The sequence below is a fragment of the Plectrocnemia conspersa genome, unplaced genomic scaffold (genome assembly GCF_051122295.1).
Source record: "Plectrocnemia conspersa isolate PC_06_02 unplaced genomic scaffold, ASM5112229v1 ptg000003l, whole genome shotgun sequence".
NCBI lineage: Eukaryota > Metazoa > Arthropoda > Insecta > Trichoptera > Polycentropodidae > Plectrocnemia > Plectrocnemia conspersa.
Genome location: NW_028277167.1, coordinates 18,382,939 through 18,401,243, shown reverse-complemented (window position 1 = coordinate 18,401,243; position 18,305 = coordinate 18,382,939). Strand labels below are relative to the sequence as shown.

At 29.2% G+C, this 18,305-nt stretch overlaps 1 protein-coding gene across 1 annotated transcript in view; it reads right to left on the bottom strand.

The window, feature by feature from the left end:
* Positions 1–18,305, bottom strand: part of LOC148236848 (serine/threonine-protein kinase NIM1) — a 54,809-nt gene that overhangs the window by 36,031 nt on the left and 473 nt on the right. The window lies entirely within an intron of this gene.

Below are 18,305 nucleotides of genomic sequence, written 5' to 3'. Positions count from 1 at the left end.
ACAACTTGTAAGTAAAAAAAACATGATTCATATTTCAAAGAAGTTTGATTCATATTTCAGTTTTGTTAGTAGTATTGGAAACATCTATGCTATAAAACAGAAAATAATGTATCCCAAACAGTACACAATAGCGACGTGAAATTTGTATTTCTCATTTTGCCAACAATTTCTATGTCAACTGTGCTCTTTTCAACTTTCAAATTTTAAATTGAAAGTTACAAGTTGAGATGAACAGCGACGTGCTATAGATAGGTTACGTGCTACTGCAATAAATTAAAATAACATACTAAAAATATTTTATTCATATTAATTTTAATAAATAAAGTATGAGTTTAAATCTATTCCTAATGAAGCTATAATTTGATAATAACAAGAAATTGATAACCAACATAGACGTCATAAAATCTTGTATATTCGCATTTGCAGTATAGATAAAGACTTTGATTTCTCAAATTCACTAGATAAAAAAATATATTTAGTTTTTTAATAAAATTCATTTAAAAGACCCTTAACCCTTTTAATAGTAAGTTAATTTAAACACGTTTGTTAATTTTTTAGTATACACTTGGGAGTGAGTTAATTTTACGGATTTTTCCATATTTATATTTGTTGCTATTTATATTGCATTTATATTAAATTATATAAAAAATGAGTGCTTCTCAACGTGTAATTGCTTTAATTTATTTTACTACTTTTCTGTGTTAGGGTGTTTTAACATTTATTTTACATATTTTTTATATGTCAATTTAGAGGATCTCAATATTTTTTTATATATTTTTTGTAATTTTAATTTATTTTTTATAAAAATAATTTACATTGAATAAAATAAAAAAACAAATAAATATAACGTTTTTTAATTATTATATTTTTAGTTATATATGTAAATTTGTAACTATCTGGGGTACATCAAAACAATGAAAGATCGACCGCCGTACATGTACGGCCATACCGCTCAAAGGGTTAAAAGTAAAGTCGAGACGCTTACTTGCAAATATTTTTGAAAAAAATATTTTGACCCCTATATAGAATTGAAGCAGCTCTCGGCATTTAACCTTTCCGAAAGTAATTACTGCAAAAACAGAATCTATCGTGCTAATAGAAATAACGAAAAAATATGCACTCTTAAAAATCAACCATTTGATACAACCCATAGACATGTCGTCAAACTTTTACAATTCCGAACGAAAGCATTTATTATAATGTTTAGAATAGGCAAATATTATAATTTTATAATATTTGCCTTTTCTAAACATTATAATATTAATTTTTATATTGATGTTTTCATATTTTTAGATCATATATATGCCAAAACGCTGTCATAAAAAATCATAATATCTAAAAAAATTATCAGAACTTCTGAAGCATTACTTGAACTACCACTACGCCAAAGAAGCAACCGATCTTTCTTCGATTGTCCGATCTGGTCCAGTCAAGCCGTCACTTTAAACCTTCAAAAATTCAACTTAATCTTCTAAACAACTTTAAGACTACTATAATGTAACACTAGGGCTACTAACTATGTAGAAATTTCATCATATTATCCACTTATTTTACAAATTATAAATTTATAACCATTATAATATCAAAAATACATTTTGAATGAATTCAGCTTAAATATTTTTTTCCTAAGATAGTGTTTAAATATATGTTATATTAATAAATGTTTATTAATGCTTACTAATTTTAATTAAGATCAAAACCCATCAAGCTCGACTAAGACCATACAAAATCACACAAGTTAAGCGGGGCGCAACTTCTTTGAAAGTTGTTACGAAAGTGTGCGTATAAAACGTGTCACGGAACTTCCGACAACTTTGAAGCAAACATAATCAAGAAGTTGAAGCTCCACAGAATCTTGACAAATCTCCAAGGATCAAACATCATGGCGGCATTCCATCAAATTAGTGAACCCTCCAGCTCGATGGAACGACGCGACGGATATTTTTCTTGTGTAATATGAGAAACCTTGGCGATTGCTTATTCATAAAAGTATGGTTTTATGGACTGTATCGTGTTTTGAGAACACCGAAACGAAAATATAATGTTTTATCATTAGTGATAGCGCGACAAGTATAAGGCATGCGAATTTCGCATAGGGTCAAATAGCTCTCCGTCACGAAAAGTATATATTAGTGACGCGGGATATATAGCCTGTGAGAATATTACCCGTGACGGCCGGAAGTCGAAGAAATTCAAGGTTGCTTCCGGTTTCGAAGTGGATTTTTGAAACACCTTTTAGCTAATGATATAGCTTATGAAAATTGAACGTTGTAAACTTCACGGATTCTCACAATGTTGAAATATTTTTTTAGTTAGATTTGTATTGAATGTGCTTCATTTAAAATATATGTTTTTAATAATTACCAGCATACTTTAATATTTAACAGCTTATTGATAATCCATTTACAGCAATCAAATATTAAAACTGTGATATATTTAACTGTAGTGTCAATCCTGGAATTAAATTGCTTCAACATATGTTTATACAAAAATTTAAAAGCACTACAAATCACCTCTATCAATGCTTTTCACAAAGTATTTTTACTAATGACTTAAATGGACATTGTTGAATAATGATAGGAAATACACAAGTACGACAATAATGAGTAAATGAGATAGTTTATCTAGCAGTTAAACAGCAAAAGGGTCACAAAACTAATATCGCGTGATCTATATTATAATTTAAAACGATTAACACTAAACAACGCAGCTCAAGAATTCAAACAGAGAGGAAAAGTGTTGCATGCCGTCAGCAGTCTCGACTATCAGCACGTGAATTATAAAATTGTATACGTTTAATAGCAATGGGTCGACTACCTTACGATTTCAGTAGTTGCCAAACATTTTTATAATATTAACAATATCGCGAAATGTAGGTCACTGAATAGGTATTGTATTTTTGGTAGCATATTGCGATCGTAAATCAGCCAAGCTAGTATTGAAATTTTGCCAAAAGGTTGGAAATTAGATCCAAATACGGTTCCGTAAAGAAAAATCTATATATGATAATCTATTTGTAATTTCTAGTATTTTTTATAAAATGTTGAGAAAAAATTCTCAGAGACTATATAATTTTAATAGTTTATAAATTGACATTTCTAGGTAAAGCATAATCTTCTATAACTCAATTACTCTCTTTTGCCAGACGGTAACTTTTAATATTTTTTAAACAATACTAAATTATGAAGTCGATCAGTTGAACTAGCTGGTTAAACTTATTTAACGCCTTATATAAAAAATATTTATCTACGGCAGAAAAATAATAAAAAACTAACGACGAACCTAATCGTATTAACTAGTACCTAAGAAAAAAAATAAAAGCTTAGTGGGTTACATTATTAGTCTAATCGACAACACCGTATAATATACATTTGATCAATAATTATAAAAAAAAAATTTACATACAGAGCATATTTTCTATTCAATAAAACTAAAACATATTTTACTGCAAAATTGTACAGTTCTAAATTATGTACATATATAGATTATTTTTTTTATAATTATATACAATTGACCCCCAATTTGATTTTTATACAGTAGACCCCCCCCCAGACCTATTTGGGTGCCTGTTACTTTATGTGTTAGCGAGCCAAAAGGATATCTCACTACAAGCACCTGATTCGTACGTACGTATTTCAAAAAATTGTATGAGTATTTTCTTGTCCCCCAACTACACGCACCCAAATAGCATGTTTCCAATTTAGCGTGCTATTGGGGGTTAACTGTATGTCATTATCTATATATTGGAGTTTTGGAAATTTATTTCAAGATAACTAAATTATAAAGCGACATCAAAAGAAATTAAGGTTTACTAAAAATTAAACGTTCAAAGTCAAATAAAAGAATACGGCATAAACAATACTGTGCACAAATAAACTATTGTTACTTATTTGAAAATCGATTGATACATATTTTTTTCACTCATGAGAATGAATCCACATATTATAAATTTAATGACAAACTGTGTTTTTGCACTGAAATTTAATAGCAAGAACTAAAGTTTGATGGTAATAATTATTAGCAAAAAATAATTTTGATCCAATAAGCATTTTCTGATAATCATAAATGAGAATCAGTTGACTTTTAATAACTTATCAATGTATATTTGCATTTTATACAGCAGAGTTAAAAGCTTAAAGATATTTTCAATTAAATGTATTCACCGGTAGTATGTGGTTAGTATGTGGTTCATTCTGTGTTTAAAATGTTTTAAGTAATTAAATAAAGAGAGAGAGAGAGAGAGAGTATGAATGTGAAGCAAGTATTTATTATGGGTGCAGGGAGTAAAAAGGGTTGAGAACTATGGATTTACATAAATTTTATATTCCAGGATAAATCATACAATTTCAATATCATACAGTCGAGTTTTAGATATTTCACAATTTGTTACTAATATTAATTTGACCAATTTAACTATGAACTGTGGCGGCCAATATGTGTCACGCGGACGGAAAAAACAATATTGAACTCATAAATATAAACTACAATAAATCATTCAAAGGGTCGAATCCCGTTTTCTAAAATATCCGCCAAAAGAGTTACATCATAACGAGAAATCTGAGCGTTAGTTGTAGTTGAGTTATGATCATTTTTCTTTTTGCCACATAATTTTTCGTCTATCTTGCGAAAATGGAATAGATGGAGAATTATATTTTTAGAAACTGCTTAACCCTTTGAGGAGCATCGCCGTACATGTACGGCGGTCGATCTTTCTATGTTTTGAGGTAGCCCAGATATATATTTACATATATAACAGGGAAAATATTTTAAAAAAAATGATGATTATATATTTTTAAAATTGGATTGAATGATTTCTATAGAAAATAAAATTAATAAATTAAAGAGTACGAAATTAATTAACATAACAAAAAATGTTTTATATTAATTTTATAAAAAATATTGAAAACCTTTGTATTGATATAAAAAATTACAAAAGCCGAATAATATATAATAAGTATGTAAAATAAATCAATGCAATAAGACGTTTAAAATCATTGATGTTTTCTATAACTTATTATAAATGCAACATAAAATAATAATATATAAATAACAACTAAAATAATAATAGAAAAATACGTAAAATTAACTCATTCTTAAGTGTATACTAACAAATGAACAAATGTTCATAAATTAACTCACTACTCAAAGGGTTAAGCGAAGATTTGTCTGCAGAATTAATTGTGGTTATATAAACATTTATTACTATTTACTACGCTGTTTAATTCTTCATAATTAAGCAATACTGCTATTTTCTAAAGATTCACTTTATTAGCAATTTTAATTAGATCGAAACGATGAAAAGTAAGCGTACATGGGAAACCAACACCGACGAACTTCGTAACGAATCACAACAAAACAAACAATTAAAAGTATTATACAACCACAAAAAATACAGAAAATGTTGAAAATTTTCAACGGCGCTCAATTTCATCATACACATTTTTTTCGTAACACGCAAAGCATTTTAAACGTATTTTTTTTATAAAATCAGTACACAGGGTTTATAAAATCATAATAATAAAAATCATTTTTGAACGCCAAACGTCACGAAAATGTCGCGTGCCAAAATATGTGAACCGTATTTTTCCTTTAGACCTAAATAAATAATAAATCGCCAAAAAGAAAAAATCGGTACGGTCATCGAACACATATTGATCATATTAAAATAATTAGTATTATTAAAGTAGCTGGTATGCTCATAATGTAGCAGAACATCAATATAAAATTATAATATTAACAATCAGGCAGTCACGCGAAGCTGGCTTAACAATTCGGTTATGTTTTAATCGAATAACTTCTACAGAATTTACTACGCTCAGCTTAATATTTATTATACCAAAGCTTAGATAAACCACGTAAAACCCGTATTTATTTCGTAACTTTTAAAATATAAATTGATTTAATTTTATTTGTTTTTATACCGGCAATAGCGCAGTGATTTAGTGCTCGTATTATGGTACGAGAGGTCTTGGGTTACATTCATATTATATTTTTGGTTAAATGAATTTGTGGATATAAATACATATGAAAGAGAGAAATATGTAAAAGTGATTCATTGATCAGACAAAACTATTCAATGATTCATTGAATATCAAAATGAAATAGTAGTTTTGTTTCAGAAATAAAGTGTAGTAATTTTGATTACTAACGCACTATTACGACTGTATAAAATAAATTATCAAAACACTTATAACACTTATAAGTCAATAGTCTCAATGATACAAGAATATTCTTGAGAGATAAATGTTACTCTCAATTGTAAGTCACAATGTCATAAGCGGTATTTTAAAAGATACGATACAAAAATAAGGCGAAGCCCAGAAATAAATACTATGATTGATTGATTCATATCGAGTATCTGACCATAATATTGATGGTCACTATTCGTGTAGCAGTCGTTAAATAAATATATGTGTGTTATCCAAACGATCGTTTTGTAATGTATCTTATTAATGTTTACCTACAGTATCGCTTAATGAATCATCAATTGGAAACTTATGCTAGTTTTCACATAAATCATGCTTACAACTAATATATTTTAATTGAAGTTTCCATATTTCCACTGATTACTGAGCTATCAGTAAATTATACTCATAATCCAATGACTGCGCATTCTTGACCTCACATATTAACTACGAATATAGAATATAGTATATCAAGTCTCACTGTTAATTATAATATCAACATTAAATTGATATTAAAATTATTTTTTATCAATTCAAAGTGTTTATTTAATAGATAAGATATTAAAATATAAGTAAAATATAATATATCTATTTATTGGCAATAAAATGTATATTTATAACAACTTAATTTTATTTTAACAAATTTAAAGTTAATTTATATTATTAATTATTAATGTAAAGAACACAAAGTAATATTTATATTAATATATTTTTTTATATATAACTGAGTTACGAGTGATTTATTAGTATTTTTGTATATACATATGTAATATACATACATATATGTAATACATATTATGTATATGATAATCATTAAATCAATAAATAAATATTTAAAGTGAATATACAAATCTCTAAATTTCGCATTGACGAGTTGTCCGGCCCTTTGCAACTTTAAAAAGTGCTTCATTGAATACGATAAATTGTATCCTTACGCTCTTATAAAAAAGGCTAAAATACAAATATAGATACGACCCTTATTCCATATTGTGGAGATATCTAAGAAATTTAAAGTAACAATGGAAGCAATTTTAAATTGTATATTAAGAAAATCTCCATCCTTGCTCAAACGTAACATAACGGAAGTATTTATGCTTAAAACACCTCCGATTAAACTGTTAGAGAATTTTGCCAGGCAAGGGGATTTGTAAAATGTGACAAAGTTACACTTGGTGATACTAAAAGGTAGTCAATTGTCGATCGACCACCTTTAAAGCGACTCTATATTTTTCTGTAAATTACAAAAAATAAAAAATATTGTTAATCTTTTATTGTAATATGGCAGGTGCTAGTTCAACGCATTACAACGGGACAAACAATGCTTCACATTTTATTTGTTCAAATATTCATTCGTGAGACTAGAAAAATCTAAGAAAATCTCATCCATGATGATGAATCAAAATTATTATTATGTGATAATTACTAATTTCGATTTCACAAACACGATAGAAATTTAAAAACTCTAGGATCCAGATGAGATTCAAACCTAGGTTTATCAGGTATATGGCAATGATTTTAGTCTCATTATTTTTAATAAAAGTGGTATTTTTTACATAAATAAATTGCATTATTGGCATGCTTATTTTTCTTAATGATTTGATCCACAAGTCAAATCTCTAATATCAATCTTAAGCAAAATATTATTCTATATAATAGTTTATTTCTCAAGCGTCGAAAAGATATTAACACATCGCACAAATTAAATTATTCGTTGGGCAAATTATGAAATTGTCGAATATCATTTGCCAACGAAGCGTAATAATAATATTATATATTAGTTATATAACTCACATTTCCATACAAAGCTTACCACATACATAGATATTATCAATTGCAATATCTAAATGCGTAGGCTTCTTTTGAATCATCTGAGCGAACAAGTGGGTTATCGTTACTAGATTAGTTATCTTACGTACATACACATTGTAAGAAAACAATTTAAAAGAAGTTTAAGCTAACAAAATTACACCATACAATTTTTTTGTGCATGTAATGGGGGTAGAGATTTAAATAGCTGGAATTTAAATTTTATTGTAAAATTAATTAGGTTTAATATGTTTTTCTTGCCCTGTACACCAAATTTGTTTATATTATACAAGATATAGTAGTTGATTTGTTTAAATGCATAACAATATTTTATATTTATTTTACAGAAATAATTTTGATGCGTTTGATACTTAAGATCTAATTCGCATAACGAAAGCAGTTTGTTAAAAGGGTAAGAAAGTAAATAGTGACAACATATTTTATTATTAACACAAAGAAAATTAAAATACTATTAAAGTAATTGATACAATTTTTTGCCAAGAATCCTCAATATTCGAAGAGTTAAATATAGTACAGCGGCACTAAACTTCTCTAAGCTTAAATATAAAATGCAACTTTAGATTAGAATATGTACTGTCCTTTTCTGGTACTGAAATAAGTGAAGACAGGAGACTAAAAATATTGTATATATCCATTTATTGAAATAAACTGGTAGTAAAAAGATGAATTAAATTAATTATATTGAATAAAGAATGAGTTCGATTTTATCCCGGGCAAATCCGAGCAATAAAGTTAGTAGTTTATAAAGTTTCACAGGTACGAGCGTAGTGAAATAGGAAGAGGAAAAGTATTGTAATAAATTTTGTTTTACAATAGTATAAAGGATACCTTAAAAAAATGCTGTCGACAAGGTACGACGCTCGGGACGTGCATATCGTGTTTATTTCGCCGAAGGGAAAAGTCGGGTGAAAATGGGGCAAAGGCGAGCTTGTGCACTCAAGAATGCTCGTCTACGGTGTAAACTTGCCCCATTCCGTAAATATGAGATACGACGAAGGGGTGGAAAAACGACCTCCACCCTCGTTGTCGGATAAGTAGCGACTCCCGACGAAATGAGATTTTCTCTCGTGACGTGGGCGGGCGGTGAAGAGAATGGAAATACTATACACACCATAGAGAGAATTATTACTCTTTGATGCGTGCCAGACGGGTTTAGGTTTTTCATCTTTGTATATGTAATAATATATATTATTTTCAAGCTATACACCCACGCGACGAAGCCTTACGTGTGTTTGTAAACATGCGTCAGAAAAATAAAGACTGCGACGAGAGAAATGCGACATCGTGAAGGGTTTATTATATTATATATTAAGAATAAGTTCTTTGTAAGGTCTTAGTCAAGTGTCCCTTGTCAAGGAAAAAACACTAATTAAGTTTATCGAATATTAATTTGAATATAATTTAGTGAACATTTTAATTGACGCCTGCTGGAACTGTATATGTCAAAAAGGAGTAATAAAGATCGTTCATTGCTAAACTAAATCTATTAACTCAATCAAATTTAAATTGCTTGTTTTGTTCTAATGAATAACCTTGTTTATTTGGTCGTTCTTATCGTGGCTCTTCATTGAAAGTGAAAGTGGTTTCTTTTCTTTGGAATTTGTTAGTGTCAACTTTATCAATTTGTTGGCAAACTTTGAGGCACTCTTGTGTATTTCTAGGTCATAAGTGGAAAGTTTCAGTGGAAGTTATTTCCATATGAGAACGTTCCAGCCTATACAAGGTTGACGCATAAATATCTTACATATTTTGAGGGGGTAAAGAAGTGGGGTATGTTTTATTCAGTAGGCTAGGTTCTGCTGTTTTCAGTACGCATAATAAGTTGGACCAATTGAAATTCGGACTTCGTTGTTCAAGCATATTATGAGAACAACCGTTCTGTAACAACGGCGCAGAGAGAATTCCATACACGCTTTGCACTCAGTTAAAATGCTTTTGTACCAAATCAAAAAACGTTTTATAATATTTGTGAAAATGAATCCATAATGAAAATAAAATTATCTGGTAGACATAGGATCGTTAGACCAAAGTCAGAATTTGAGGAGGATTCTGTATGCAAATTTAAAACTGATAATTTTATTAACTTCTCAAATGAATTAATTTTTATCTGATTGAGTTTATATTATTTTAAGATATGTGCTGATTTTGTATTCAAAATTTTAACAGATTAATGCGTCGAACTAACCACAATAAAGTTATGGAAAACGATTATAATAATAAAATTTACATCACAGTATAAATTAACTACAAAAATAAATGATAAGAAATTGGTTCTTCTTTTACTATATTTTCATTTAATTATTGTTGTGTTATGCAAAAAAAATATAATATGTATCATAGTAAATTTTAAAAATGATTTTTGTCAATAATTTGAACTTTGAAACGAGACTTTTTAGAGAAAAGTTAGCGAAGTAATGAACATATTTAAAAAATAATTTTCAGGTCATTTTATATTTTTTACGATCATATTTATACAAAAATATATAAATAGCTTGAAAAGCAAGTTCTGAGTAAAATAATAAAAGTCAACTTTACCTTTAACCAAGTACATAAAAGATATATTTAAATTATAAAATAAGATGAGTTTGCAGTATATATAGCGAGAATTATAGAAAAATAATTTATTTAATTGAGTAATTAACTTTGTTTCAAAAATATCATCACGCTCTAATTAGTACTGTTATATTATATTATAAATGATACGTTGTTAAGCCAAGAAATTCGAACGGACCTTCAAATCGGACAATTTGTAAGCACTTGTGCATCTATATATCATATATGTACTATATATATCGAGATTAGTATATACATATGCACAAACACATCCGATGCTGATTGCGTGCCGTTGATAATCGAGCGGGATTTATTGCCGGTCTTTTGCATCAAAATTTTAGCACTCGAATCCAGCAAATAAATGGTAGTTATATTCAGTGGAGATTCGGCACGACATATGAAAAATTCATGAGCCAGTAGATTTGTGCACGTGAAACTTATTACCACGCCGTTAAAATTAATTGAGAATTTTTCGAAATTTCGTCATTCAACACGCAATCGTCAAAGGTGTGAATGCGCATTTTTTTAATTGAGAAAATTAGCATGCGGTATACCTAAAGTTCCAAACTAGTTTAAGTTTATTTTAGCAGTAGTATATTAATTATTTATTCCATTGCAATATTACAGCTGTTACAAATATAATCAACAACTACTAACTTAGTAATGAGACATCACACTGAAATAAAAATCTATAAATCAGCGACATTATATTAATACTTTTAATTGATGTCTCTATGCACGAACTAGCTGATATTTATTTTAATTATGAATCGGTGAGATAAGGAAAATTAATGAAAACCTTATCTGTGATGATCGATCAAAATAATAGTTATATAATATAATAATCATTCTCCCAGACAAGATAGAAATTTAAAAACATGGAATTTGAAACCAGATCTTTCAATAGTCACCGGCTATGCTACTCGTCTATTGTTCCAGTATAATAAATGTAGCATAAATAATAATATAAAGTTTCATAGATAGTATTTCAATTTTTTTAGCTTGCTTGTGTGTTATTAACAACATATATTATGCTTGTGCTGATAAATTAAATTCCAATATAAATTCTTTATAAAGTATTTACCATACACCTTTAGGTTCCTTTAATTTAAAATTTTCTCTCGTGTTTGAAGCATTACTCTCAAGAAATGTGTTAGCCTTCGTAAACAGTAGAAAAAATGCGTGTCAAAAATATCACAATACCTATTGTAATTTCGTGGTACCGGAAATTAAACAAGTCATAAGCTGTGTATATTACATTTCAAATATTTCTTTAGTGATTATTTTATTGCGTAATTATCACATATTTATTACTAACGTTCCGGTACAAAAATACAAATAAATATATTATTATAAAATATATTTTTTGTACATACGTAAAATATATTATATATTCTGTTAAGAGAAAATAATATACAAATAAATTATAGTTTCCTAGAAAACGAAACGGAAAATCATGTTATGTAATTCGTTTCCCCAGAACATAAATGCAATTGGGTCACCGCTTTAGTATACGAGATAAAATAATAATAAAAATATGCTATTCTGATTAACATAAGTTATGAAAATAAATGGAGTTTTAGCTAAGACTATTAAAATATATTATATTTTAAGTAAGCTACATTTTTTTTTATTTGAGGTATATATTTCGAATTACTGTTATAATATATGAAACATATGTATAACACAAAGATTATATTAAATATGTTGAGTTTCTTCAACGTGAATGAATTAAACATAGAAATATTTTATATATACTAATATTGTCAAAATAAAAATAAAATTTAGGACTTATTATAATTACTATTATTATTAAACACTGTTCGGGTTTTAATCACCTGCATTATTTAATGTAAAATTTAAGGTCATTTTAACGACTATTTCGAACAAACGAAATCACGTTTTAAAAGTTAGGTCACACAGTATATTTTCGTTATTAATTGTTAATATTGCATGGACCACCTAATAGCTCATTCATCCCGAGACGTTAATTACGCTTAAGTAACGCCGAAAAAACTTAATCTTTGTTTGGAAAAGACGCGCGCTAGAAAATACGTTCTACCCTGCGCATATTATTATCGTCCCTCTATTCTTTGGTTACCATCTGGACCGTTTCTCTCTTAATGTGTTAACACATTTTTTGGATATGTCCAAGAAGCGATGCAATTGGCTCGCAAACATCTCGAACCAGATATAAAATATGTGACACCTTGTCATAAGGCTAGAGACGCCACGGAGTCACAGTAGACAGGAACACACATTAGCGAAGCGTCCTGCATCATCATGAGAACACATCACGACAGATATCATCTGAAATTACAGCCAAAAATAATACAACTCGATACTCCAACAAAGACTCTCTGACTTCCTTTGACCTGTCATTTTAACTCCAACGCCTGATAACGGCATCTACATTTCTCTTTATTTACATTTACATATATGTGGTAATTTATATATGTTTATAAAAATAAACTGTTGTCACTTATAAATCCTCTTACACAACTTTGTTGTATGATAATGTGACGACCACACATAGATGCCCACGTTTGAAAGGGTCTTATTCTCAAAACTTGATCAAAATGATCCTCCATCAACAAGGAAACAAGATATAGCGTAAAGAATGGACCATATAAAAAGCCCTCGTTGCGACCAGAAAAAATAACACGCAAGTGTTCTTACTGTAAATATTATCCGTCATTGAAAGAATATTTCTTTGTGCGAAACGGTCACGGATATAATAAATCTCTGGATATATCCATTGGAAAATGCGCTTTCTAAAGGCGTATACCTATTTCGCTGTTTCTAAAAAACAAGTACATCTATGGGGTATATGATCGCTGTATAATTGTGATTGGTCAGCAAGCTTTGCAGATCTGGATACTTAAGTCTGGTCTCCGCTGAGGAGAAGACAGACACAAACAGCCACTCAAAGACAACGCGGACAACGAGCAACACCGTAGCAGAGAGGGATTATCCTCCGCAATACTGTCGCTGCCACGCCACTTTGAGGACCTCCCACGGACACTATCCCTGCGCCAGCTTCTCCACCACCGCTCGGAGAAAACAAATCGCCATTTATCGTCAGTCGTAATTGTAATATAATCTATGAAACTTGATTCCATCAAACATCTCACTGGCTACGAATAATTTTCAGAAAATACTCGAAATTTAACTATAGGGTTTTAGAGACGGAAGAACACATATCAATGTTTGATCTAAAGTTTTTCTTTTTATTTTTATTTTTTCTTCCACTTTAATAGTAAAGTGTCTTTTAGTTTTTTTCCCTTAAATTGTAACCACTAACGATCTATTTATATTCCTATTTTTTATTATATTGTAGCTAATAACCAAATTGTAAACATGAAAATTGTTTAATGTATTATATTTCATTGTATGTTTATAAAATTAATAATCCTATTGAAATAAACGATTCATAAAAAAACAGCTGTAACTATTATTATAGTATTATCGTTCAAGTATTATCAGTTAAAAATAAGAATTTTTGGTCCAGTTTTGTTTTAATAGGTTTCAAATGCTGATAAGCTCTTTATTTAAGCATATTATCTACATATAAACAAGCAATCTAGTTAAAGACATGTTTGTTTACATCCAAGTGCAATATCCGTTGATCCATTACGCATTGCACATATTACTTTGCCCTTTTGAAGGTCCGCTCTAACCAGCACAAGGATCGCGGCTCATCCGAAGGTTAGTGTCTTGGGCCAGCTGAGGTTCGACTTTGTTGAACATATTCACAAATCGTCGATCCTAAGTGAAAAACGACCCATATCCGGCCCACTCACGTATAACAATCGAAAAGTTTGTGTTTGGTCAAGAGACATGCGAGCACAGACGGAGCGCAAAGTACATATGTAGGTATACTAGAACGATAGCAACAACTGTAAATTCTCCAAAAGAACGGAAAAGTGCGCGAGGATATGGGTCTCGGCGAACGTGGCTCGTGTGCGAACATAAATTATGGGCAAACATCGATTCGAATCCAAAGCCGACCTCGGCAAAACGGATTATGTAAACGATAGCCGTTCGACAGTTTGCAGGAGTGTAGAGACGAGGGTTTCAGGATCTGTCTGAATCTGACGTTGATGAAAAGATGAGATATGATCCGTATATACCGTGGATAATAATAAAATGAAATAAGATTATAAAGCGACCTACTTCGTGGTGCACGTTATTATGAAGTCTGTTATTTGATATTTAGTTTCTAGCATAAGAAGTTTGCTACTATGAGAATATGCAAAAATATTTTTGTATGTACTCTAACAATATATTTTTGTATAGTACGTTCTGCTGCAAATTTCTAGGACAATAAATAATGTTATGTTGGTAAGTAATCATTTAAATTAATAAAATAAAATTTATTTATATTTAGTAACGGAATTTTAAAACACTAATCGATATAGTAATACCACATACACATGAAAAAGCGTCTGAAAAATAGCAAATATATACAAAAAAAAGCGTCCGAAAAAAATGAGAGATCCATTGCCACTAAGAATAACACCGTCAAATGTATAAGAATAACTTCACTGTTTTATTCGAGAACTTATCAGAATAGTAAGAGTGCCGGGGTAGAGTATAAAAAATAAAAAGGACTATAAATCTAGGCAATTGACTATTATTTTCAATAAAAACAGTACCGTAAAGAAATTGCTAAGCAGTCTTTCAATGAAGTCGTTTGCAACGCCTCATAACAAGTGACAAATCATGAATGTATGGTCCAATCGTTTCAATGGAAGTGCCTTACAGAGCAATAACCAAAAATATTTTTATTGTTCTTCTTCCATATTTTTTTTCAATTATAACGCTATAATTCAATACAAAGTCACACCATCAAGTCATATGATCTATATGGAGTATTATAAAATGAGAGATCTAAAGAAATGAGAGAAAACTACACTATATTCACTTATTTATGTTATAAGAAATTGAAAAAACAACATTTTTCAACTATAGAAGATATAAAGGCATAGTCGCTTAATTAGTTAAATACCATATATACTGTGGAAAGTCCAAATGACCAGACAAAAACTTCACGACACTTGTGTAACGTAAAAAAAAAATAATGGAATATATTTTGATATTTGCGTAATTCAAACAAAGGGTTAACCCGCAAGAATATAACAACATATTAACACAATAGATTCAAACTGAACAGACTACGACGGTTAAACCCTCGTAATGTCCAGAGAAAAAAACAAACATAAAGGAATGTAGACAATGTGTCAAAGCACGTCATTATTACTTTGGTAATCACAAGAGAATCACATTACGCTAGCGGGCGATAGAAAAAACACCATTGTTATTACTCCTTCGCATTATTCGATCTTCGAAATGTATTCATCTAGAAAATTTCACTCTTTCAAAACGTGCATATAATTCGTTGGTCAAATATACAAGCGCAACAATTAGTCGACTGATCTCTGTATAGTTGTGATTCGCTGGAGACGTCCCAAATCAACCATACAAAAAGGAATGAGACGACGCTCTAGATGGTTTAGAGACAATCCTGCGACTAAAGGCAGCCTGCGAGTCGAGACGAGCAACGAGATCAGATCTTAGAAGACCATCCCAATGACATCATTCTTCCGCCAGCTTTTCTACCAGCGCTCAGAACAAAAAATATACAACTCTCTAATATTTGTTCAAGTATGTGTATTATAATCAAATAAATTAGAGCCATAATTAATTTTATATTTGTTTCCCTTTACCATGATAATATATGTCACAAAGACTATTTTTTTAATTATTTGATATTTTCTTTAAATCATCAGTTTTTTTGTAAAGAAATCGTATACCTATATATCAAACATCGGATAAGAGTTGGAGGAGGCGAAGGGTAGATGGAGACCGGTTTACGTGCTTGCCCGAGGGCTCTGAGTTATATTTAACAAGTTACGTGGCTTGGCTTCGCCCGGAGGCAATTTAGAGAGCTTACTATATTTTTTTAACCAGAGTAAAAAATTATAAAAAAACACATCAAATAAAATATAATAATTAGTCTTAATGTGGCCAACATCAGTATTTCTACAGAACTCAAAGCAATATGTGTTTTGCGAAACACAAGTTTATAAATAACCTGTTTTATATAACTTTCTACGAACTTTTATTGTTTGTCATGTATTTTGTCTTTGAATTTTGATACTAAATCTAATACCTTACGCGCATTATACGCTAAGGTGTGTCTGAAAGGAAACTAAAAATAAGGTATACATTCTGAAAAAATACAAGAATAACAATTGTAATTTCAATATAATAATGAATTACTAAATACAGTATAAATTATATGTGAACCTCAAGAAAAAATCCGTTTCTTATATAATCGCAGATATACAGACAAAAAATAAATTAAAATTATATACATTTTTAGAATGACAATTAATAATCAGTAGTGAAAATATATAATAAGTAAATGTATAATTTAACTCTAATAATAATATCTGGTTTAAATTTATTATTCAACGACTCTAAAATCATAAATTAACCCCTATTTATATCACAATAAATCAGTGACCTGAAAGATCTGAGTTCTAATCTCATATGAATTCTAATGTTTTTAAATTGATAGCGTGTCTGAGAAATCGGAAATAAATATATAATTAAAGTTCCGATAGATTTTCCTATTCTTGCAGATAAATACAGTGATTAATAATTTAAATAAAATCGAAGTCGTGCATAGTTAAACAATTATATTTATTAAAATAAATGTTATTATCATTCTGGTGTCTCAATAAATAGTTGTTGATTGTGTTTACACGGTTGTAACTCACTGTGCTAACACCTGTTATGTTGTAATGGAAAATTTACAATAAATAAATATATTATTCTTAAACAAATTATTTTCAAATTTTATGAAAATAAATCGGCATATTATTTATAGGATTGTTATGGAAGTATTGATGGTTTTTATATGGAATTCTACTTTTAAGAAAATATTATTTTTTGTGTAATTATTGATACAATAAACTGGCATTTTTAATGCAAATATAAGGTGAAAAAGCACGTTTTTTGCGTGTAAATATTTGGTTTTTTACTACCATTTAATCCCTTGTAAGAACAAGAATTTCTTTACTAATGGCATTCATTATTCATACAATTTAATAGCACAAGGAGTAGCGCATTTGTTAAATAATTCCACGCAAAACACCTGTGTTACATCATGAATAATTACAAAGGACATTTTTTCATACTCGTATGTATGTATTATATATGTACTATATACACACAGTAGCATCATTTATTACAATTGATTAGTCGTGCTCGTAAAATATACATAATATAATTATTTTTAATCGTAGTTAAAGCCTAATGTATGATTTTATGAAATTCATATAATATATGCTTAATTGCACATTATTTATAACACATAATTAACTGCCTAATGGTAGTACTATATTTTGAGTATTGATTCAATTTAAGGTAATATTTGTCAAGCACGTCAAGCAACTTAAAAATCTTATCTTGGCTCTTGTATTAAAAATAAAAATTTGACCTTACACAATTCGTTAACCTTTTAGTTAAATTTTCATTTATACGAAACGCGAATAATTTATTGCAAATTAGTTTAAATAATTAAAAACAAGTAATTTGTGTCAAGGCGCTATTCATTAAGGAAGTCAAATTTAACCGAAATGGTTAACTGTCGTCGAGTGTGTCTAAATTTAGATTGTTTGCTGTATCAATAATTTACATAATATATACAAATAAATATTTGTAATACTA